Source organism: Sminthopsis crassicaudata, chromosome 6 (assembly GCF_048593235.1).
Source record: "Sminthopsis crassicaudata isolate SCR6 chromosome 6, ASM4859323v1, whole genome shotgun sequence".
Taxonomy (NCBI): Eukaryota; Metazoa; Chordata; class Mammalia; order Dasyuromorphia; family Dasyuridae; genus Sminthopsis; species Sminthopsis crassicaudata.
Genome location: NC_133622.1, coordinates 30,269,375 through 30,293,300, shown reverse-complemented (window position 1 = coordinate 30,293,300; position 23,926 = coordinate 30,269,375). Strand labels below are relative to the sequence as shown.

At 34.0% G+C, this 23,926-nt stretch overlaps 1 protein-coding gene across 2 annotated transcripts in view; it reads right to left on the bottom strand.

Annotated features, from left to right (window-relative positions):
- The window catches only part of RHOH (ras homolog family member H), a 46,477-nt gene extending 44,130 nt beyond the window's left edge, over positions 1-2,347 (bottom strand). For both annotated transcript variants that reach the window (XM_074272817.1, XM_074272818.1), the window contains exon 1: positions 1,995-2,347. The gene's annotated coding sequence lies outside the window, so the exon portion shown is untranslated. The remainder of the gene's footprint in view (positions 1-1,994) is intronic.
- Positions 2,348-23,926: the final 21,579 nt, after the last annotated feature.

Here is a 23,926-nt window from a genome sequence, read left to right as displayed (position 1 = left end):
GCCAGTAAATTATCTCCCAGTAAATTGTTATCTGTCCAAATCAAAGAGCTGCAATGCTTTTGTATTCAAGTCAGATGCAATTTGAATTTTTAGCATAAGATTTAAGCATTTTCATACATCAAAATATTGTTGTTTATTTTGGAAAATCTTCCTTGAGAATTTTCAGCATAATAGAAAATATTCAAAGATATGTTCTCAATGAAAGCGATATTTCATTTTCATTTCTTGTAATATTTAAGTATTTTCATACCTCAAAATACTGTTGTTTGTTTTGGAATATCTACCTTGAGAATTTTCAACAGAGTAGAGCATATTCATTCACATTGCTCTCACTGAAAATAACATTACTTTTTCCACTTTCATCTCTTGTTATATATAACAGACATGATATATTAATTCACAAATATATCTATGTCATTAATAGTTAAGTGTGATTATTGAAATACTGAGAACTTTTAACTGATATAAGTTTGTAATCAGAAATATTGACCGAGAGCATCATTATCTTCAATCTGAGAGAAGAAAAGTTTAAGCTAGGTTATAAATAATTCTCCAGGGTAGAACGTTCACATTTGAAAACCGGTAGTTTTTCTGGTAGCTGGGAATTAAAAAACAAAAACAAAAACAGTGTAGACCCCAATTATTCTCTGAGATCCAAAAGCTTGGACCCTAAGAGTTCTCTCAACCAAAAGGTTGCCCTAGCCCCCCACCCACATAAGTCCTGAGAACTGAAAGGACTGACTTGGCCCCTAAGTAATACCCAAGGTCCCAAAAGTACAGCCTGAGCCATACTGAACATCCAAGAGCTGAATAGAGTGCCCTGGATGAAATTCAAATCTGTCTTTGAAAATTGACAGGTCCCTTTGATAGGACCTGAAAGAAAAATCCAATTTCCCAGACTTTCAAAACAGCTCCTAGCCACTGAGGTGCCTCATTTCTCAGTAATGTACAGACAATAAAGATGTCCGGAAACTCAGTGGTCACGGAAAGAGAAATGACGTTCTGCCTGTGCCCCATTGGTGGAAACTCTCCTGTCTTTCTTAAATACTCAGAATTGAGCCTTAATGAACATTATTAGTTTACCAACAGTTTTTATGTCTACTTTCAAATGAACTAAGAACTAAATGTGACTTCTTTTAATAAATAGCAAACTGATTTATCAATTAATAGAATAAAGTTTAATTGTAAGTTATTTAATTTAAGTTTAATAATACACTATTTTAAGGCTAACTTTAATTTGACAACACCAAAATTAGCCATTTCCTAAACTCATTCTTATAATAAACCAAAGTTCCTCCCAATACCCCAAGGGGCATCAGGAAATGTTAAGAAACATTTCATGATTAACAAACTATATGATTCTCTTTGTATGTATAATATAAAAATATTTTAGCAAGAGGAGAGTAATAGTGTTCAAACCTCAAATTGAACGTTAGTCTCAATTCCGCAAAGGCTAGGAAGTCTAAATCTGCAACTTTTTTTCTTGTTTTATTTTTTCAAAAGCAGGCTTGCTTTAAGGAAGTACAAATTAAGGCAACGTTAATTTGGACACCATTTCTGAAATCTTTAGCTTTACTACTGTTGAAATTATTTTTTCTGGTCTGGAGAAAGAAGTCCAGGCCAATAAAATAGAACTTTGAGCAGAAGAAATAAAGAATGGGAATAGGGATTTAGAATATAATAAGTTTTATATTATTTTTCTTAAGCACCCTTTTTTAACCACTCCTATGTTCAGCCTCATGTGAATGAATGCTTCCAAAACAGATTTTAAAAGCTGAAGGCTGATTAATGTCTTTTCTTAAAACAAACTATGATAAAGTTATCAACACACCCTGCTAAGAATGTTCTGATTTAACACTTTCTCCCTCTATCACCTCCCAACCTTGCATTAATTTTATTGCACCAGAGAGACACCCACCATCAGCCTGGAGTAAAGAGTCAGTAAGATGATAGTCGCTGGAAGACTTGAGAAATTATTGTTTAAAGAGGCCTACCAGATGTTGGATGACACCGTTCCTTGGGACCTTAAAAAGAAGGGCCACAAAAGTCAGCTTTGCTCCATGGAAATGGGTGAAAATGAAGGTCCCTTGAGCTCCTCGAGTCAGAGTGATTTTCTTCCAGGACTCATCCTTCCCTCACACTCTCAATGGTTCTCTTTGAGATGGAGGGACAAAATATCAATGATCCCCACCAAAAATGGAACTGATTCTTTTTAAAGAAAATACAAATATCAGTTTGGGATTAATAGAGGATCCACTCTAAAATGGGTGAGTGAGTTAATATATCAGGTGCTTCTGGTAGCAGAAATAATCTCAACTGTGATCAAAAAGATTATGTTGACTTCCTGTAGAAACTCCTCGTCCTTCTCACCAACCGTCGATAGATTTTGTTGGTATAGATGTCGGGGTACGTGCTCAAGGGTGTCTCTCTACTCCGCTGCCATCCTTCCCCTCCCCTCACACCTCCCCCACATACCCTCTCCCCTTGATCACCTTTCTGCTTGATGATGCAAGGTTATGGCTTCATTTGCTTTTGCTACTGAACCTTCTTTCTCCTTGATAAATAACAGGTCTCCAGTCATCCTGTTCTTGAAAAAAGAAATAGTTTGATCCAAAAGCAAATATTCCCTAGAGACAGAAGAACAAAGAGACCCACAGAAAATAAGGCACATTGAGACTTCTCTAGGGATTTAGATTGAAGAAAAGTCCTTCAGGACTGATGGGGAATCCTTTCTCCTTTATCAGAGGAAATAGCCTCTCTTATTTATGTGGAATAAAATCTGTGTTGTTCGAGGTGGCTAGTGTGTTTGCTTAGCTGGATTTCTTTGTTAGAAAGATTTCTTAAGGAATAGTTTCTAAGTAATATTAGGAAGAGAGGGTTAAAAAAAAAGCCCATCACCAAAGAATTGCTTTTATGTTGTTCATTTCCTTCATTCCTTTATTTACCCACATGACTTTGCACAAACTCTGCTTCACTCAAATTTAATTCATGCATAACTCACGACTTTACCTTCGGGATGATATTGGTCCTCTTCCAGAAGGATCAAAAACAACAATTTTTACTCACATTCATACTCTCTCTTTTTATTTGAACAATAAAAAGTAAAAATAAAACCTTCAAGTAAAACTCTAGCATGTCCAGAAATATGCCTCCTTTTGAATTGTAAATCCAATTAATGCATTGTTGGTGGAGTTGTGAACTGATCCAACCATTATGGAGAGCAATCTGGAACTGTGCCCAAAGAGCTATAAAACTCTGCATACCCTTTGACCCAGAAGTGCCATTATCCCAAGGAAATCATAAAGGAGGGAAAGGGACCCACATGTGAAAAAGTCTGCAGCAGCTCTTTTTGTGCTAGCAAAGAATTGAAAAAGGAGTGGATACCCATCAATTGGGGAAAGGCTGAACAAGCTGTGGTACATGAAGGTAATGGAAAATCATTGTCCTATAAAAAATGATGAACAAGCTGATTTTAGAAAGGCCTGGAGAGATTTACATCAACTGAAGCAGAGTGAAACAAGCAGAACCAGGAATACTTTGTACACAGTAACAGCAAGAATGTGAGATGATCAAGTATGGAAGACTTGGTTCTTCTCAGTGCTTCAGTAAGCAGAAAATGCCATCTGCATCCAGAAAAAGAACTAAGGAGACTGACTGTAAATCAACACATTCTATGTTCATTTCTTTTTTCATTTTTTAAATCTCTCCCATGGTTTTTCCCTTTTGCTTTTTTTTTTCTTTCCCAACATGATTCATTAAGCAATGTATAAAAGTTTAAAAAAAAAAAAAAGAACACAAAAAAAATTTAAATCCATGCCTTGTCTGGCAGGAGATAAGATGCTTCATCTTCAGCCATTTGACTTCAGATAGTTTTTCATTTCAATTTTCAGGGTTCTGAAGTTTTTCAAAGTTGTAAAATGATCATTTTTTTAAAGAAAAAAAAGAAAGCACCTCAAAACTTTACGCTTATGTGAACAGAACCACACTAGCGCCATCTTTGACGGGGGATTTTTTTGGGTTGTTGTGGTGGTGGTTTTTAAGGGAATATTTTTCGAGTCCATTTTCATAGCCAGTGGATACTGAGAGAAAGGAACAGAAAACTAATGATAGCAGGGAACCAAACTGTCTGACTCAACTCTGAGTGGTTTAATGAGAGACACCTGTGTCTTTAGTAAGGCATAATGACTTGTTTTCAGGTATCTCAGAGGTGATCATTTGCCTAGAAATGCAAAATCCTCTTGTTTGTCCTGTGGGGCAACTCAGCTGGAAAGTTCATCTGTAACTGTAAATTGCCTCTGAGATATGAAACCATCAATAAAGCAAACTTTTATGCTGCCAACGGCTGTGATTTGTGTATATCTGGGGGAAGAGGTCTATTAGGAGCAGGAAGAAGAAAAGAATAGTGAATATGGGCTAAAATACTGATAATATATATTTGTACCATGTTCTGAAATGTATGAAAACCACAAATAGCATCCCCTAGTTATGCTCAGAAAAGGAATTTTCATTCCCTGAATATTTATCCCAAAGATCTCCAGTGGGGTGACCTTTTGGGAACACCTGAGAATTCTGTAGAAGAAAAGAGAGGTTGAAGACTGACTACTATCGTTCTACTTTGTCCTTCACCTACAGCCCTCCACTGACTGAGAAATAGAGAGAGCTCTGTACTTACTAATACCCCACAGGGAGAACGGAGAAAAGGAAGAAACAGGATAAGGAATGAGGGGTCACCAATATCCACTCACATATTGTCATCCATGTGACTGACAGGGAGCCCATTCCACTCTGGATCTGAAATGCCCAAGAGAACCCAGCTACAACTTTGGCCACTACCAATGCAAATCATGAAGGTTTTTCTTCTGAACAATTCTCTGTGGCACTGGTTCTCAAAATGTGGTCCACAGCATCCTAAGGGTCTCTGCAACCCTTTCAGAGGGCCTACAAATTCAAAATCAATTTTTATTTCTAATATGATCAATATCTATCAATAGGATCCACATAAACAAAAACTCTTTGGACAGATCGGCAATTATTTTTAGTAGTGTAAAGATACTGAGGACAAAAGTTTGAGAACTATAAATCCGCTTGACATGGCAAATATCTGTTATAAAAGTCTGTGGTCAAGATCTACAAACCACCATTACTTCCTCTGGGTCAGGATCTGAAAGGAACCCAGTTTTACCCAGATCACCCCTGCCATTGGCAACATCCTTACTCTATAGCAGGCACAATTGATTTTTTAAATTTGAATCTTCATTCTGTAGAAACTACATAAATACTATCATCTAAAATTCAACCCAAGCCTAGCAGATGAAAGTAATTTTCTTCTCTAGAATATTAAAATGGTGTTCTAGTTTATTTCACATTTAACCGTCCCCTAAGACAAACAGCCTCTTTTATTGAGATTTTTAAATAACAGTTATCATTTATTTGTGCAAATGTGCTATTGCACAAATAATGATAGTCATTCCAAATGGACTGTGCTGAATTTATCAGCCTTGAGTAAAAGTAATAGTAATAAATCTGAACCTTCTGTGAAACCCTTAGGCTATGAATCATTCAATATTTTTTTTCTATTACACTCTCAGTTTCTGGGTATTAAAAAAAAAGTATTATTTAACTGAAGATAGATTTGTTGTGTAGTTCTTCACATATAGGTAGTTCATCATGTCTAAACTACTTCCTAATAAGGGAAAATATTTCAGTGGGTTATGATTGATGGGTTAACACCATGATTTAGTGCTTTGAGATCTAAAGTGAAGCACTGTGGTTATAGTATCATTATTGCTTTATTTTTGTTGTTATTCACTCATGTCTGACTTTATGATCCCATTCGGGATTTTCTTGGCAAAGATACTAGAGTGATTTGACATTTCTTTCTCCAGCTCATTTTACAAATGAGGAAACTGAGACAAAGGGATCTGCCTAGTGTCATACAACCACTAAGTGTCTGAGGTTAGATTTGAACTCAGGAACAAAACTCCAGATTCCAGACCCCATGCTCCATCCACTGCCCTCATTATTGCTTACACAGCCCTAAATCCCTGACACACAACTGCCCTCATGCAAATCAAGTGTTGTTTCTCATGGTAGACCCTTCAAGGACAAGTTGTAAGATATTACTGGCATCTACAAATATGAAGCTCATTTCTGGTGAATTTCTTTGATAGGTTAAAACACATTTACATAAAATATCCTTTAAAAGTCTAAGTATCAAAACGAATTTATTACAAATACAGCCTCCTATAATGGGCGAGGAATGGAATTTTTAACATACTCTGTATTCTCATTTGGAAGGCCATAATGAGAAGAAATGATCATTATTCCACACTAGTTTTCAGCATCCCCTTTCTCTTTTATTATTTTAATCTAACATAATTCATGTTTTCTTCTAACAGCTATTAAATATTCAGCAGTCTCTACTGATCTTTGGGTCCCAGCATATTTGTCTTCTGCAATTTTTATCTAACAAATTTTCCCATCCAGGCTGGCATTTTGTCACCTTGAATATAGCATGCTGTGATTTGTTCTAGAAGATAATGATGGGCCCATTAGTAATGAGAAAATCTGTTATTATAGAGACACAAGTTGAGTTTTATCTTTTGTTTTTTACCAACATGCCAGAGTCTATGGCATATAAGTATTCTACCCTTCAGAGCAATCTCTTTGAAATCTGGACCCTTCCTCCAATAATATTATGTTATCACTCAAAATATGTCTGGATCTAAGACTATAATAAAGTGGAAGCAATATTATATTTGGAATTAGAAGGCCCTGGTTTTTAATCTTGGCTCTGCCCCCTGACAATCTGTATGATCCTGGGCGTAAGAAATAAAATATCTTACCAAAAACTCCATCGACTCACTGATGATTTATTTTACATTCTTGCAAGAATGGGTGCCTAGGTGAGTAGACACACCTCCGAAACTCCAAAGACAGTATTTTATTTCCTATCCTGAAGTACAAATCCCTATCCTGATTCCCCATTAATTGGATGTTACAGAAACTACAAGGTGTAGGACTGGGACACTGATGCATTGTTGGTGGAGGTGTGAACGAATCCAACCATTCTGGAGAGCAATCTGGAACTATGCCCAAAAAGTTATCAAACTGTGCATACCCTTTGATCCAGCAGTGCTGTTATTGGGCTTATATCCCAAAGAAATACTGAGGAGGGGAAAGGGACCCATATGTGCCAAAATGTTTGTCGCAGCCCTTTTCATAGTGGCTAGAAGCTGGAAGATGAATGGATGTCCATCAATTGGAGAATGGTTGGGTAAATTATGGTATATGAAGGTTATGGAATATTATTTTTCTGTAAGAAATGACCAGCAGGAGGAATACAGAGAGGCTTGAAGAGACTTACATCAACTGATGCTGAGTGAAATGAGCAGAACCAGGAGATCATTATACACTTCAACAATGATACTGTATGAGGATGGATTCTGATGGAAGTGGATTTCTTCAACATAGAGAAGAGCTAATCCAATTCCAATTGATCAATGATGGACAGAATCAGCTACACCCAGAAAAGGAACACTGGGAAATGAGTGTAAACTGTGAGCATTTTTGTTTTTCTTCCCAGGTTATTTTTACCTTCTGAATCAAATTTTTCCTGTGCAACAAGAGAAGTGCTCGGTTCTGCACACATATATTGTATCTAGGTTATACTATAACATACTTAACGTGTATAAGACTGCTTGCCATCTGGAGGGGGGTGGAGGGAGGGAAGGGAAAAATCGGAACAGAAGTGAGTGCAAGGGATAATGTTGTAAAAAATTACCCAGGCATAATGTACTATCAATAAAAAGTTATAATTTTAAAAAATAAAAAAAGGAACAGGTGTAGTAAGGATGAGGTGGGAAAATGGGAGGTTCTGGTTAGATAGAGGATGTGAGAGCAGGGGAAATGGGAGGTTATGGTTAGGTGAGTAATATGAGAACTTTTAATTAGAGAAGCCTTGTGAACAATGCCAAAGTCTGGGGTGACAATCCCTAAGTGTGGCTGACTTGAAGTGAAGGAGTTGTTTATGGGACTTAGGAAAGTTGAGAAATTGAAAGAATAGGAAGCTTGAGCACGCATTGATGTAGACACTAAATCGCCTCCTTTAAGGGCAAGAATTGGGGAAGAGAAAATGATGAACCAGTGTTAGAAAGGAGGGAGAATGACCCAGGAGTCGGTGTGCTACAACTACCATAATTTTGATTGGTTAGAAAATTTGATTGAGTGAACTTCAAAGGGTAAAGGGAAGAAAAGACAATAAGGAGCAATAAGTATTGGAATGGCCCCTCCTGGAGCAGAGTGATGAATGGGATGTGAGAAAGGCTCTAACAGAGCTGGAGAGGATAGACACGGACAATGCTGTCATCCGAGGGTAGCCAAGTTTCTAGGAGAGACAGCAGACAGGAAGCATGTTAGAGAAAGTGCTCCATGTGTCTTTTATTGATAATCAGGGTATGAAGAAAGATGCTATCTCCACCAAAGAATTGGTGAACAGAGTGTGTATAGAATCAATTTACATATATAGAGATGCACATATATATATTTAATGTTTATGGTAATCATCTCTAGGGTTAGGGAAAAAGAAGAAAAAAAGCAATGTTTATAATAATTTTATCATATATTTGAAAGGAATAGTAAGTTATATATTATGTATTTGCAATTTCATGTACAGTCATCTTTTTTATTATGCTATTATAAAATGCTTGCTTTATTCTTCATAATAAAAATAATTTTAAAAAAAAGTGATTCAGAATGAAGGAAATTCTTTCAATATGGAATGGTAATTGTTGACGGAATAGGGAAAGATTTGGAAAGGTCTGAATTGGGATATGGGTGGGGTTTAGCTGAGAGGTATGGCCATGACGGAGCACTGGAGACAGGCTGTAATTAATTATTACAGACATAATTCATATGACTGATCCCACCCTCTCAAAGCTAGGCCTGTTACATCTCCCTCCCCCTTAGGATTCGAAGGTTTCCTGAGGAGTTTGAAGTGTCTGCTCTTACCATCTCAAGCTCCCACCGACTGTCTGAAATCCAGTAGCTAACAACCTACTTCTATTAATCCACTTAATGTTGCTTGGCTTTTACAAAGGGCGATATATAATTCAGATTAATATATATGTATACATGATCATTTCCTACAAAACACACACATTTTCTATAGCATACACATATTATTGGAATTATGTCCAAAGGGCTATACAACTATATATATATATATATAATATATATATATATAAATATTATATATATATAAATATTATATATTTATATATATATATAGTTTAATATAATATATATTATATATATTATATATATAAATATATATATATAATATATATATATATAATATATATATAATATATATATTATATATTTATATATATATATAAAAGTATATATATATATACTTTTCCTGTATCCTTTCTTTACAATGCTCATATTTTTATATTTCTCTTTCTGTCTTTTCTGAGTCACGTCTCATTTCCTGCTTCAGTTTTAACACGTTATGTAAGCTCTTGCTGCTACACCTATGAAATGCAGACATAGGAAAATCCCTCTCCCCCAAGCTCCTGCCAGAGGACAAGGTGAAGGACATCTGGCCCTTTTGGGACTTGGTCACCTGCCTGACAAGGAGCCAACAGAAACCTGTTTATAAAAGAAAAAAGGGAGAAGAACCAGACAAGAGGAAGCACAAGAGCGAGTAACCACTACAGGAAGATGTTTTTTTGATATTATAAGTTTTACCAACCAAAGAAACTCACTGTGGTTTGATCTGAAAACCAAACACAAGCACAAATGAAATGACTTTTGGGTCAGTTCCTTACGAAGCTTCTATAGTCTCTAACCAAAGCAGAGTCCTCAAGCTGCTAACTCTCCAGAGAAATGAAAAGTTTATTCTGTAAGAGCTTATAAATAACAAAAAAATCAAGGCATCTTCTTGACCTTTAGTATGGAACTAGAAATACCCGGTAGTGCTGTATTGTGCTGAGAGGTAATGCAGCTAATAACTAGATTCAGATCCCTGTATTTTTCCAAAATTATTTCCTCTCCCAGTTCTCTAGTACAGTAAAGAAAATTGATTGTAGATAGTGTTTACATTGGCAAGTCTTTAGAAAGTTAAATCTCCATCCAACAATATTTGTGTTTATGCTGCTGGGATTTCCCAGTCCCACTTCTCATATGTCTATATGTTCTGTAAATTGCTGCATATTTCATCATTGAGAGTTCTGGAAGTTTTTGACCAAAGAGAAGTTATTGTTCTCCTCATTTTGAAATAATCTCTTCTCTTGGAGAATACCCACTTGCTCAAGAGGTTTGTGGGGCTTACTGAGGATTTTTAAAAAATAGAATATTTTATACCAGGCTAACTTTCTTGAGGAATATAGGCCTAAAATACAAACTTAAGCCTGCATTTATTTACAAGATTAGATTAATAAATTCTTGCTGAATGAGTAAATAAATGGATCTAAGACTAGATTCATTTACCTTATAAAAGTGTAATACAGAGCAGGTCTTTCTATATATTAAGTAGGAAATAAATGAGTTAACACTTATTTTGCAAATCTTAAAGCATGCTATAATTGCAGACTATTTTTAGCTATCATTAATATTTTAGTATAAAAGTATACCAGTGATATCTATCACTGTTTAGGTTTCAAATCTGTTGCCTTTCCATAAAATATTTTTCTTTGGTAGAAGAGATGATTACCTAACACAGAATGCTTGGATGAAGGGCAGAATTGGCAAGAACTTGGGAAGAGAAGGAAATAAGTGTTTATATAGGGTCCACTATGGGCCAAGTGCTTTGCTAAGTGCTTTACAAATGTTATCCCATTAGATCCTCACAAAAATTCTAGCAAGAGAGGTGCTGTTATTGTCTCTATTTTATAATGTTTGAGACTTCCCTGTGTCTAGGGTTACATAGCTAATAAATATCTAAGGCTAGTTTTGAACTTCCCAACTCTAGGTTCAGCATTTCTACCCACTGCTCCCTCTAACTGCACTGTACAATTCCATGTTCTCTTCAAGTAGGAAGAAAGAAAATACTTAGGGAAGAAGCAGTTATATAAAGGAACCAGCACCTCAACATTTTCCTGATTTTCAGCTAACCTGAAGGTTTGGAGAATTGCTCTGGATTTGAAGGCTCTGGATCCTGGCTAGAAGGACTCTATAGACAGATTTCAGGGAGTCTAGATGTTGGATAGGATGTCTTGAAAGGAAATTTAAATGAAAACTCCCAGGAATTCCAGTTTGGAATATGATGTTTCAAAAGGCAAAAGACACTGGAATAGAGTCTTTCAGAAATTAGAGTTAGATAAATATCTCATATTGTACACACACACAAAAAAAAAATGCTCCAAATGGACATAAAAGGTTCTATCAAAAACAAATTAGAAGATCAAAGAAAAATGTACTTTTTAAAGCTATAGATAGATGGAATTTGTAAATAAACAATGGTTAGACAGGATCACAAAAAACAAAATAGACAATTTTGTTCATATCAAGTTTTAAACTATTTGCTCAAATCTGACACAATTAAAATTAGAAGACACAGATAAGTGGGGAGGAAATCTTTTCCACAAGTTTCTCTGATAAGTCTTATTTCCAAGATCCATAAGAAACTGATTCAAATATAATTATTTTATTATATTATAATTATAAGACTAGGAGCCATTCCTAACAGATAAATGGCCAAAGAATATGACTACACAATTTTCAGAAGAGGAAATCCAAGTTATCTGTAGCCATATTATACTATAAAGCATTTCAAATAAAAATAACTAAAGATACAAATTAAGGCAACTCTGATGTTCCACCTTATACCCAATAGGTTAGTAAAACTTACTAAAATGAATAATGACAATTGTTGGAAGGGCTTTGGAAAAACAGGCATGCTAATGTAGAGCTGTGAATTAGACGAGTCATTCTGGAAAATGGCTCGAAACTATGTCCCCAAAATCATTGTATTGTGCAAACTCTAACCCACTGATCTAATAGGACTATATCCCCAAAGAGATCAAATAAAAGAAAAAAAAATGATTTACATATACAAAAATAACTATAGTACCTCTTTTTTTGGAACAATAATTTAATGTAAAGGTAAATGTAATGTAAATTTAATTTACAATGGCAAAAACAACTTAAAAAAACTTTAAAACTCTGATTGATAAGTGACCCACATCAAGTCCAAAAGACTGATGATAATAAATAAGGCTTCACATCTCCTGGCAGAGAGGTCGTAGACTCAAGATGCAGAATGAGATACATTTTCAGGCATAGCTAATGTGGGCTTTGCTTTGCTTTGCTTATATAATGTCACAAGAGCTTTCTTGTTCTTTATTTTTTTTTCCATTGAGGGTAGGCCATTGAAATAATAAGTTCAGGAGTAGACAGAGATAGGGGAAGGGAAAAAAAGAGGATCATTAGGCTTTCCTTCAAAAAAAAAAAAATGAAGAAAAAAGAAAGGCCAGAAAGACCAGATTAGGATAACTTGCAAAGCTATATATCTTAAAAAAAATAAAGGCTATATATAATAAAGACCTGAAGCTTGTTGTACTCCTTCCTTTTTTTTTCCTAAAATATATATATATATATATATATATATATATATATGTATATGTGTATCCATTGTATTTGATTTTAAATTTAGAATAATTTTTAATTCAACTTTAAAAAGACATTGAGATAAAGGTATTCACGACTTTTAGTAACAAATCAAGTGCCAATGAATTATAATAGAAAAAATGCTGGCTTTGGAGTTAGGGACCTAGATTTAGTGTAGAGAGAAATCCTGCCCAGCCCAAAGCTCTATCTAGCTCACCGGGAAAAAGATCAAAGGGCATTTGGATACAAGTGAGATAATTCCCTGGAAACTTATTCAAATCCTTTTTTCAAGAGGAAAAAAAGAGTAGGCCCGATAAAGAAAATTTGTGTCAAATGCAATCAGTCTACATTGGTAGCATTATCATTATCATTTGTTCCTTTCCAGTAATGTAATAGCCTTGTTCATTTTTTTTTTCATCTTTTAGGAGAAATAAAGCCTTTTTTTGTTTTGTTTTGTTTTGTTTTCTTTCTGGATCCAAAATACTAGTAATATCAAAAACAGCACTCAAATATTTGCAAAGTATTTTCCTCACATCAACACCTTGAATAAGGTCTTACAAATATCAGTATCCACATTTTACTGATGAGGCAACTGGTCTCCAGACAGAGGAAGTGACTTGCCCAAGATTACACAATTAATGAAAGAGTAAGGACTAAGTGAAAATCCAGTACTCCAAACCTAGTCCAATGCTCATTTCATTATAAAGAACAATTGATGAGAGGATTTTTTATATGCTCAAAGAATACTTAATAATTTTTATACTAAATAATTCATATACTGTAAAGTCTAATTAACTATCCTTAAAAATATCAACTCTCCTCTATTTTTATCAGTTGAAATTTTAAAAAAATTTTCTCAGAAAAAAAAATAGTCTTTATAGCTTATAACCTAAGGATGAGAGTTCTAGGGGAAAACTCAATTTAATTTTTAAAAATCCTAAAGCTAATGTTCACACTAAAAAATTAAAAAGAATATTCTCGTTACAATGGAACAGGGAGAGAGGATCATTTGTAAAAATATAAAATTCTATTATTTACTGCTTGATTTTTTTTAAAGCATTTGATTAATTCACCCTATTGCTTTCAAAGCTGTTTGTCTATGGTTCTATCTTCTCTGTGTATTTTTTAAAATGCTCAATAATTCTTTTTTTTTCTTTCTCCCCCCCCCTTTTTTTTTTGTAACTTTCTCTCATTTTCTGTCTCTTCCCAGAATCACACAATTCTGGACTAGGAGGAAACAAACATTTATTACTTCTTATTGTGTGCCAGCTGCTGTACCTAGTTCAAGGGAAACAAAAACAACCAAAAAAGACAGGCTGAGCCCTCAAGAAGCTTATTTCTAGTATTTACATGAGATTACTTGCTGTCAAGGGGAGAAGGAAGGAGGGAGAAAAATTTGGAAGACAAGGTTTTGCAAAAGTGAATGTTGAAAACTTTCTTTGTATGCTTTTGGAAAAATAAAAAGCTATTTTTAAAGTGACATAAAAAACCATCTAACAGATTTAGAATTATGATTTGCAACAGTCATATGTTTAAAGCAATAGTATTAGATCATCTTGAGATAATATTAATTATATGCTTGCATATAAATGTATATATATAATTATAATAATGTAATTATCACAAGAAATTTATAAAGTGGTTTATATATGAAGAAAAAGCTTATTTCTAATGGGGGAAGACAACATACAAAAGGAAACTAATAAAGAGGGGAAAGAGGATGAAGGTACCAGTGCTAGAGAGTTGGGAGGCAGGGATGATTTTGATACCAAAAAGTCAAATCTAGGGAATAAAGGTAGACCATTCTGGGCCCCTTCACAAAATGGAGACTCCAAGAACAACTCACCAATAGGAGAAGAAGGCTGACTTTGAAGAGGGATAAATGGTTCAAAGTCCACAAGAATTGTAGGATACACCAGAGTAAGGAGGCCATAGGCACAAAAACAACTCTTTCTTATCAGTTTTCTAAAGTCATGTTTTGTCATTACATTGATCAGAATCCTGAAGTCTTTAAAGTTATTTACCTTTACAACGCTATTGTTACTATATAAATTGTTCTCTGCTGATGTGTCAGTTCATACACTTCTCCAATTCTCTGAAACTGTCCCTTTCATCATTCTGTAAAGCACAACAATATCTCATTATATCCATAATTTCTTCCTCCACTCCCTTATTTGATGCAACTTCTCCTTTTTTCCAGTTCTTTGTCACAACAAAAAGTGACAATCCCAATTTCTATACATCTCTCAAAGGCCATAATTATAAACCTGAAGTAATTTCAATAAACTATTTTCAAACTGGGCTTTATCTAAATCCCTCTCAATTTTCTTTGATCTCTTTACTGGGTAGACCTAATAGAATTCCTAATAGTTTTGAAAGAGAATATGATTAAATGAAAAGAACTATCGGTTTTGTAGCACAGAATTTTCATGCAAGTCCTACCTCTTTCACTTATTAGTGGTGGGATCTTAGGCAATAACCTTTCTGAGATTCAGTTTCCTCATCCATAAAACAAAGGGATTGCTCTAGATGGCCTGTAAGGTCCCAGTTCTAAATCTATGGCTTTATAATTTCCTTGATGTCTATCAGTCTTGGACATTTAACACAAATTTGTTCATCATTTATTCCTTATAATTTCTGTTCTATATTCTTTGTCAGATCTAAATTAATGAAATTTTCTCTTGGGCATATAACACATGAAGGTCAAATCTCCTCCCTCCCCTCCAAAAAAGACTCCAGAAATGCCAAGATTATTCATAGCAACATTTTTAGTAGGGAAAAAAACAAGACTGGATACAAAACAATCATCCATCAATTAGGAAATGCTTGAACAATTTGTGCAGTTTCATTGTAATGGACTATTATTATTATTATTATTATATTATGCAGTAAGAAACAGTGAATACAAGGAATTCAGAAAAACATTGGAAGCCTTGTATGAACTGAAAAAATAAGCAAAGCCAGGAGAACAGCATATAAAATGATTGCAATAATAAAAATGAGCTGGCTCTTTGGAAAACAATTGAACTAAAGAAATGGCCTTTTTGAGTTAAACTGACAGATGGTGCAGTGATTTGCTGTTTATCTATTACAAGAGGGTTAGTCAAACAATACCCAAAGACTGTTGAACTCTGATTAACTGTAATGAGTACTCTAAATCCTGGAGAACAGATGACAAAACATCCTTCTCTCCTTTCATTAGCAAGATAAGGGACTACAAGTACAAAACGTCCCTCAAAGCTGCTCTGTCCATTGCTTTTTCTTCTCTGGTGTTCTTTGTTACAAAAGATTATTCAGTAAGAGGAGGCTCCTTATTAAGGGATGACTTCAGTTAAAATACGAGACATCAATAAAATTTTTATAAATAAAATATAGAATTTTAGATAAGACTTTTAAAATGGGACACATTCTCAATCTATTGGGTATTCAATCTAATAGGGATCACTTCCTGATCATCTTAGTAAATTATAGCTAAAGCATTTTCCTTTCTAGAAAATCAGATACACATAAATTCAATGAGGCTCTACAAGATATACGAGAAGAATAGAAGATGAAATAAAATCTGTCTCTTGAAAACTGATATAAGGGACAATATATCAGCTTCAAGGATTATCTGCTATATTTGTTTTCCCTTCAGTTCTTTGGTTTACTGAAATTTTCTTTTTTTTCCCCTTAAAACAGATGTGTTTTTCATGCTTTAAAGAGTAAGCTAAAATCACAGTTGCTTCATATTGTAGCTCCTTTCCCTGTTCCACGTTTTGTAATATATAAACAGCCAATCACTGTACCATCTGTCAGCTTATCTCGCAAAGGCCATTTCTTCAGTTCAGTTGTCTTTGGAAGAACAAGGGAATAAGTGAGAAAAGAGGCTCAGGAAACTCTGATTATTAAATATAAGGATTAAAGTTTTGAAACAAATGATGTGTTATCCTGCAAAAGCAAAAGAAATATGGGATTAAATAACAAAGTATTGTCTCAAGTGGGTCAACCTAGAATGTATTAGGAAATATTAGGTATTAATATTACGAAAGGCACTAATTTCGAATTAAAGATTTGAGTTTGAATCTCAATTCCTCCCAGACTAGCTGGACTAGCTGTGTGAGCTTGACAATTTACCTAACCTCTAACCTCAGTTTCACTCATCTGAAATGAGGATAAAAATACATGAAGTTGCTATCTCAAGGGATTGTTGTGAGGACCAAATGAAGCGTCCCGTGAAAATGGCTTGTAGCCATAAAATGTATGCAAATGAAAGGCTTTCTATACATCAGATGGGTGGACCAAGGAATGGATGGAGGAACAATAAATGAAAGAATGAAGGAATGAATAAATATTTATTAAGAGCTTGCTTTGTTGGGGGCAGCTAGGTGGCATAGTGGATAGAGCACCAGCCTTGAATTCAGGAGGACCCGAGTTCAAATCTGGTCTCAGACACTTAACACTTCCTAGCTGTGTGACCCTGGGCAAGTCACTTAACCCCTGCCTCAGGGGGAAAAAAAAAAAAAAAAAAAAAAAAGACTTGCTTTATGCCAAATGTTAAATGCTGGGGATACACGTACAAAAACCAAAGGACTTTTCTCTGCTTTCAAAGAGTTTACTCTCTAATTGGGGGAGACAAGATATAAAAGAAATTTCAAATGCAGGTTAGGTGAAAAAGGTCTAGAAATCCTCAAGACACAGTACTACGTGAGATGATAAGGTCCAGGGATCTTCAGAATTAAGAATAAATAAAAGACCAGGTTTCCTAAGATAAGAGCAATACAATGAATTGTTAAAGGTGTTCAGTTCTTTTCTCCAAAGAATGTAGAAAACAGAATCCATCAGGTAAGTCTTGCTTGGGCAACTTAATGGTTCAATGGATAGAATGCTTCCTAGAATCAGGAAGATCTAAATTCAAATTCTGCTCAGACACTTACTTGTGTGACTCAGTTTCTTCATCTGTAAAATGGAAATAATAAGAATGCTACTTCTCAGAATTGTTCTTAGGATCAAATGAGATGATAATATTTATAAAGTGCCTGGCATGTAGTAGACTAATAAATGCTTATTTTCTTCTTTGAATGCTTATTTAATTCTTTGCCTGCTTTATGAAAAATATCCTGCAAGCACTAGACAGTTCTAGGTGGTTTCCACAGGGTTTTTTGGTTTGGTTTTATTTGGTGTTTCCTTTTTTTTTTTTAAGTTCCTGCTACTTTAAGATAATGGTTTATGAAATCAAAATAAAAGCAGTAGTTCTCTGATAGGATGTTTAAAATGGGATGCTTATAAAGGAAATATTAATGTTACAGTTGGAAGTTACTGGAGATCATCTACTTCCATCTCAATCCAAATACGTCTGATAAACAATAGGTGCCCCTTACTATGTGCAAGGTACTGGTCAAGAGGCTAAGACTATAATGATATACTAGTCCTTGCTGATATAATAATATATCAGTACATACTATAATAATATCCTAGTCCCTATTAATATAATGATAAATCAGCCTCTTTTCTACAAAAAAACTGAGGAATAAAAACATGAAGTGATAGAAGCAGGACCTGAAACAGAGTTACTGAGTCCAATCCTTTTTCTACTAGACTGCTAAAACAGAAAAAAAAAAAAAAAATTGGAACTTGCAGGGTGAGGTAAAATGTCTTTTGACCATTCATTTTATTAATTTGTTTTAACATTGTCATTTAACAATTTTACAAATTTGTCATTTGTTTTAACCTTGTTGGGTGGCAATATTTAAACTTACTTATGAGTCAAAGAGAAAGGAAGGAAGAAGAAAGGAAAGAAAAAAGAAAGAATGAAAGTAAAATAATATGCTTCAGTTTATATTCAGACTACATCAGTTCTTTCTCTGAAGATAGATAACATTTGCTTTAATTTAAAAATTTTTATAATATTTTTTAATTTTAAAAATGAGTCAAAAATCCATCAGTAAGAACAAGGTGTTAGACATAAAGAAGATCTAATTCACTTTCAGTTGATCAATGATGGACAGAAACAGCTACAACCAGAGAAGGAACACTGGGAAATGAGTGTAAACTGTTTGCACTACTGTCTTTCTACCCAGGTTACTTATACCTTCGGAATCCAATTCTTAACGTGCAACAAGAAATTTGGTTTTACACACATATATTGTATCTAGGTTATACTGTAACACATTAAATATGTATGCCTGTCATCTAGGCGAGGGAGGGGAAAATTTGGAAAAATGAATACAAGGGATAATGTTGTAAAAAAAAAAAATACCCATACGTAGGTACTGTCAAAAAATTATAGTTATAAATTAATTTTAAAAATTCAAAAGAAAAAAAAAAGAACAAGGTGTTAGAAAGCCTTATGTGGAGTACTGAGATTTTAAAATTTGCACTAGAGGACTATTTTGAGTAGTTACTATATCCCCTAGCATTATGTGCAATTGTAAGGCTTAGATTCTTTTTTTTTTTTTTTTTAATGCTCAGATCCTTTTTTAAAAACTCTAATATTGATCCCAAAGGGATATAAACCATTTAATCTTATTGAACAATTTGGTTTTTTTCTTTCCTGTTTATCTATTCATTCTCCTCTTGAATCTTATATTTGAAAATTGGATCTTGTGTTCAGCTCTGGTTTTTTCCATCAGGAATGTTTAAAATCCCCTATTTCATTGAATGTCTATTTTTTCTCCTGAAAGATTCTACTCAGTTTTACTGGATAGCTGATTCGGGGTTGAAATTCAAGCTCCTTTGCTTTCTGGAATATCATATTCTAAGCCTCTGATTCCTTAATGTAGAAAGATGACATAGGATTTAGCACATTTTACATTAAAAAATCTTCCATGAAATAGGAGATTTTCCAAAGTTGTTTCATATATGCTCTTTTGGATTTGAAATATTGACATGTAATACAAGAGACAATGCTAAAAATCTGTAAGAGATTATACTACTGTTTTGGTAAACTGTCATTAGGTGATTAATCTCGATTAGCAATATCCTTTTTTTTCTTTCCCAACATTTTGAGAAAAAAACCCATCACACTAGTCTGGAAAACCAAATACCACTTTTCTTGCTCTTATAGGAAGTCAATGTCTAATGGTATTCCTTATTTGATTTGTTTTCTGTAGTTATTTACAGAGGCACCATAGACTGTATGGATTGATTAATTAATTTTTAAAGTATCTGACTTCTAAAATGTTCCAAGGACCAAGAAGGATATCATTCTTGTATTATAGATTTGCCCTGCTTAAAAGACTGGAACCAGCAACTGTATTTCACTAGAAAAACAATGGCTTCAGAATAAGCCTTTTCTGATACAATGGTAGAAACAATGTCATCCTAGAACTTTGGAGCATTAGAATTCAATTTTCATTCCATTGTACCTTTTGAGTAAACTGCTTTGTTATGTTCCAGTGGAAAAGTAAACTGCTTCAACCAAATAAATACTTAAAATGACCTGAACTGTAAGCATACATTAGCAATCTCAATTAATCATCAAATAATTCCAAGAAGTATATACTTATGTCATTTTTTTTAGGAAAATATAGCAAAATGTGCTTTTGATGGGCCATCCAGGTGGTGTAGTAGATAGAGCACTAGCCCTGGAATCAGTTCAAATCTAGTCTCAGACAATTATAAGCTCTAGGAAAGTCAATTAATCCTGGTTGTCTCCAGAAAAAAAAAAAAAAAGGAAATATGCTTTTGACAAACAGTTTTTATCAGGAACTTGATATCTTTTGAATAATGAACTAGCAATGTTTCCAGCTTCTTGTATGAAGGTTAGTACTTAGTTTCATGGAGTATCACAGAAAATTCACTATCAACACCACTTTGACTGAAATATTTATATAGCAGATCAGATCAAATTTAATCATGTACAATAAATACGTATGGTATGTCTACAACTCCTAGTGGCAATAATTTGCTTTATTCACTATATTAAAGTTATTTACTATATATTATTTACTATATTGTACTATAATAGTAATTATTTACCATATATATTTACTATGTGGTATAATATTACTGTAAAAAAAAGCAATCTCATTGCATCTTGGTACTATATAGATTAATAAACACATACTACTTGCATGCTTTTAAAAAAGTGATCTGGTATACAAATATTATGGAATATTATTGTTCTATAAGAAACAACCAGCAGGATGATTTCAGAGAGGCCTGGAGAGACTTACATGAATGAAATGAGCAGAAGCAGGAGATCACTGTACAGGGCAACAAGAAGATTATACGATGATGAATTCTGATGGACAGGCTCTTCTCAACAATGAGATTGTTCGGTGATGGAGAGAGCCATCTACATGCAGAGAGAGAATGATGGGAACTGAGTTTGGATCACAACATAGTATTCTCACTCTTTTTGTTGTTTGTTGCGTTTTGTTTTCTTTCTCATTTTTTCCTTTTTGATCTGATTTTTCTTATGCAGCAAAATAATTGTATAAATTGTGTAAAAAATGTAAAAATAGATATATTGGATTTAACATATATTTTAACATGTTTAACATATCATGGATTACTTGTCATTGAGGGGAGGGGGTTAGGGGAAAAGAAGAAATTTGGAACACAAGATTTTGCAAGGGTCAATGTTGAAAAATTATCCATGCATGTGTTTTGAAAATAAAAGGCTTTAATAAAAAAAGTTATCTGGGTTGTAGCTTTTTTTCTTAAAAATATAACTGAAAAAAAATTATATTCAGTTTTTTTTTTATCAGTTTCCAATTGTAAAGCAAGAAAAGGTGATATCCAAGGTATGTTCTCATTATTATTATTGTTATAGGGATTACTTAGCACAGTGTCCAGCACTTAATAAATGTTTATTGACTTGAATTTGACTATTATCTTTACATAGATCATCCAAAAATATTCACTGAAATTAAGTATTTGGAAATGTTTACATATTAAAAATTAGGGAACTAATGCAATCCTGAGACTGAAGGTTAAAGTTGAGGGAAGAGAATGTGGTGGTTTAAAAAAATCTGGGAAACTGTCTTAACCTTTGCTTAACCCTCAAAAATACTTGAATGACTGCAAAGAAATAGCAGCTGTCAGGGATACTAACTGATGATGGTTGAGCAGAAGATGGAATATTCTTGGGGGTTAATTTCTGACCTCTAGTGGTAGAAAGAATGCAGTAAAGTTCCTTAAAACAATATATTACCTTCTATTAATGACAGAAAAAAATGAATTCTCAATTTTTAGATAATTCAGAAGCTATCACCCACTGTCCTATTAAATAAGTATTCACTGAATATAGATGGTCCTTTTTGATCAATAAACTATTTGACATGCCTAAAATGAACAAGATTCACTTTAGGCACATCAAATTTTAAGCCTTTTGCAAGAACTGTTAATAAAAACCATCAGAGACTCTGGTGTAATGGACAGCGGCAGCATTCACGTCTCACCTTTGGTATATTCTGGCTTCTCAGTCCCCAGGTCAAAGGCTTCAAATGCAAGACACAGGCCTGCAATACTCCCAAGAACTACCTTAATCAGATTAAAATGTAATGGGAGAATATTTAACAAAACAAATTAAAATGCAATAAAACATGGATAATAGTAATTTGTGGTTCTCTAAATCAACATGCAATTTTTAGTTTGACACCATTGCTCTAGATAATATTTAAATACTATTAAGTTGCTGATCTGACTTGTAGGAGTTACCTTACCCCAAAATCCCTACACCAATGAAATCAATTCTGAACAACAACAAAATCATAGAATTAGAGGATTAAATGGATCTTAAAGAGCTTTTTGTCCAACTCCATCATGGTACAGATGAGAAAAGGTCCAGTGGTAAAGCTGTTTGTTCAAAGTCACAGTGACTCAATGTCTTAGTCGTGCCTGAACATTGCATCCTAGTTCATTAATTAATTATTGAGATAGATTGGTTTTCCAAAGGCTGATAGGTATCAGAACACAAGCAGGTACTATTGTTATAATAACAATTCAAGAACCACCCCTAAGGGTTGGGACAGTCTGGACATGAAGGGGTGAAATATTCAGTGGCCATAGTAGGAAACAGGAGGCTGGCTGCCCTCAGACAACCAGGAACGCTTGATCTTCAACTCCTGCCTCTTACACATAGTAGTTATGTGGTGCTAGAAAGCTGTTTAACGACTTCGTGTCTCTTAGGCAACTCTTAGAATTTTCTCAACAGGGAGATGTCCAAACTGCAGACCAAAGGAATGGTTAGATCCATTTATCATTCCATCAACAGTGTGTTAATGTCCCATTTTTTCCCACAATCCTTCCAATATTTGTTATTTTCCTTTTCTGTCATAAAAACCTATCTGGTAGAAGTGAAGTGGTACCTCATAGTTGTTTTAATTTGCATCTCTAATTGATAGTAATATAGAGCATTTTTTGTCTATGATTATGGATAGCTTTGATTTCTTCCTCTGAAAATTTCCATTCTGGAAAACAATTTGAAACTGTGCACAAAGGGTTATAAAATTGTGCAGACCTTTGGATTCAGCAATACCCCTAGTAAGAAGGTCTGTAGCCCAAAGAGATCCAAGAAAAAGGACCTATATAATATAAAACCTATATGTGCAAAAAAATATAGGAGAAAAGGTGGTTCTATTTTTTTAAAGAGGAAACTGAAACATTTGTTTACTGCAAAGAACAGATGAGAATCCAGGATATACAAACAAGACAGCATTGAAAGTTGTAAGTTGGGCTTTTTGGTGTTGAGATGATTTAGTTATGACCAATTCTCTGTGTCCCCATTTGAGGTTTTCTTGGCAAAGATACCAGAGCGGGGTTGACACTTTCCTGTTCAGCTCATTTTACAGATGAGAAACTGAGGCAAACAGGATTTGCTTGCATTTGTTTTCATATTTACCCAAGTCCCTCATGACTGAAATGCTCTCCTTCTTCAGTTCTCACTTGAAATGACTTGCTGAGGGTCATATAGTTAGGAGGGTCTGAGGCTGGATTTGAATTAAGGAAAACTCATCTTCCTGACTCCAGGCCCAGCAATCTATCCACTGAAGCCCATAGCTAGCCCACATCAAGTTTTGTAGATATGTTCACAAGGAAAAGCAAGCTGTATGCGATAGAAATCCAGATTCATGGATTTCCTTTTTCTGTCGTATACTTTTTTTGATTAATACTTTTATTAAAGAAAATACTTTTTATTAAATTTTATTAAATAAAATTAAATTAAATTTTATTAAATAAAATTAAATTAAATTTTATTAAATAAAAATACTTTTATTAAATATTTATAAAATAAAAAAATACTTTTTATTTAAAAAAATACTTTTTTTTGATTAAGTTCAGTATTCGTTTAAAAAATCAATTAACTGCTGGATTTCCTCTCTATTTC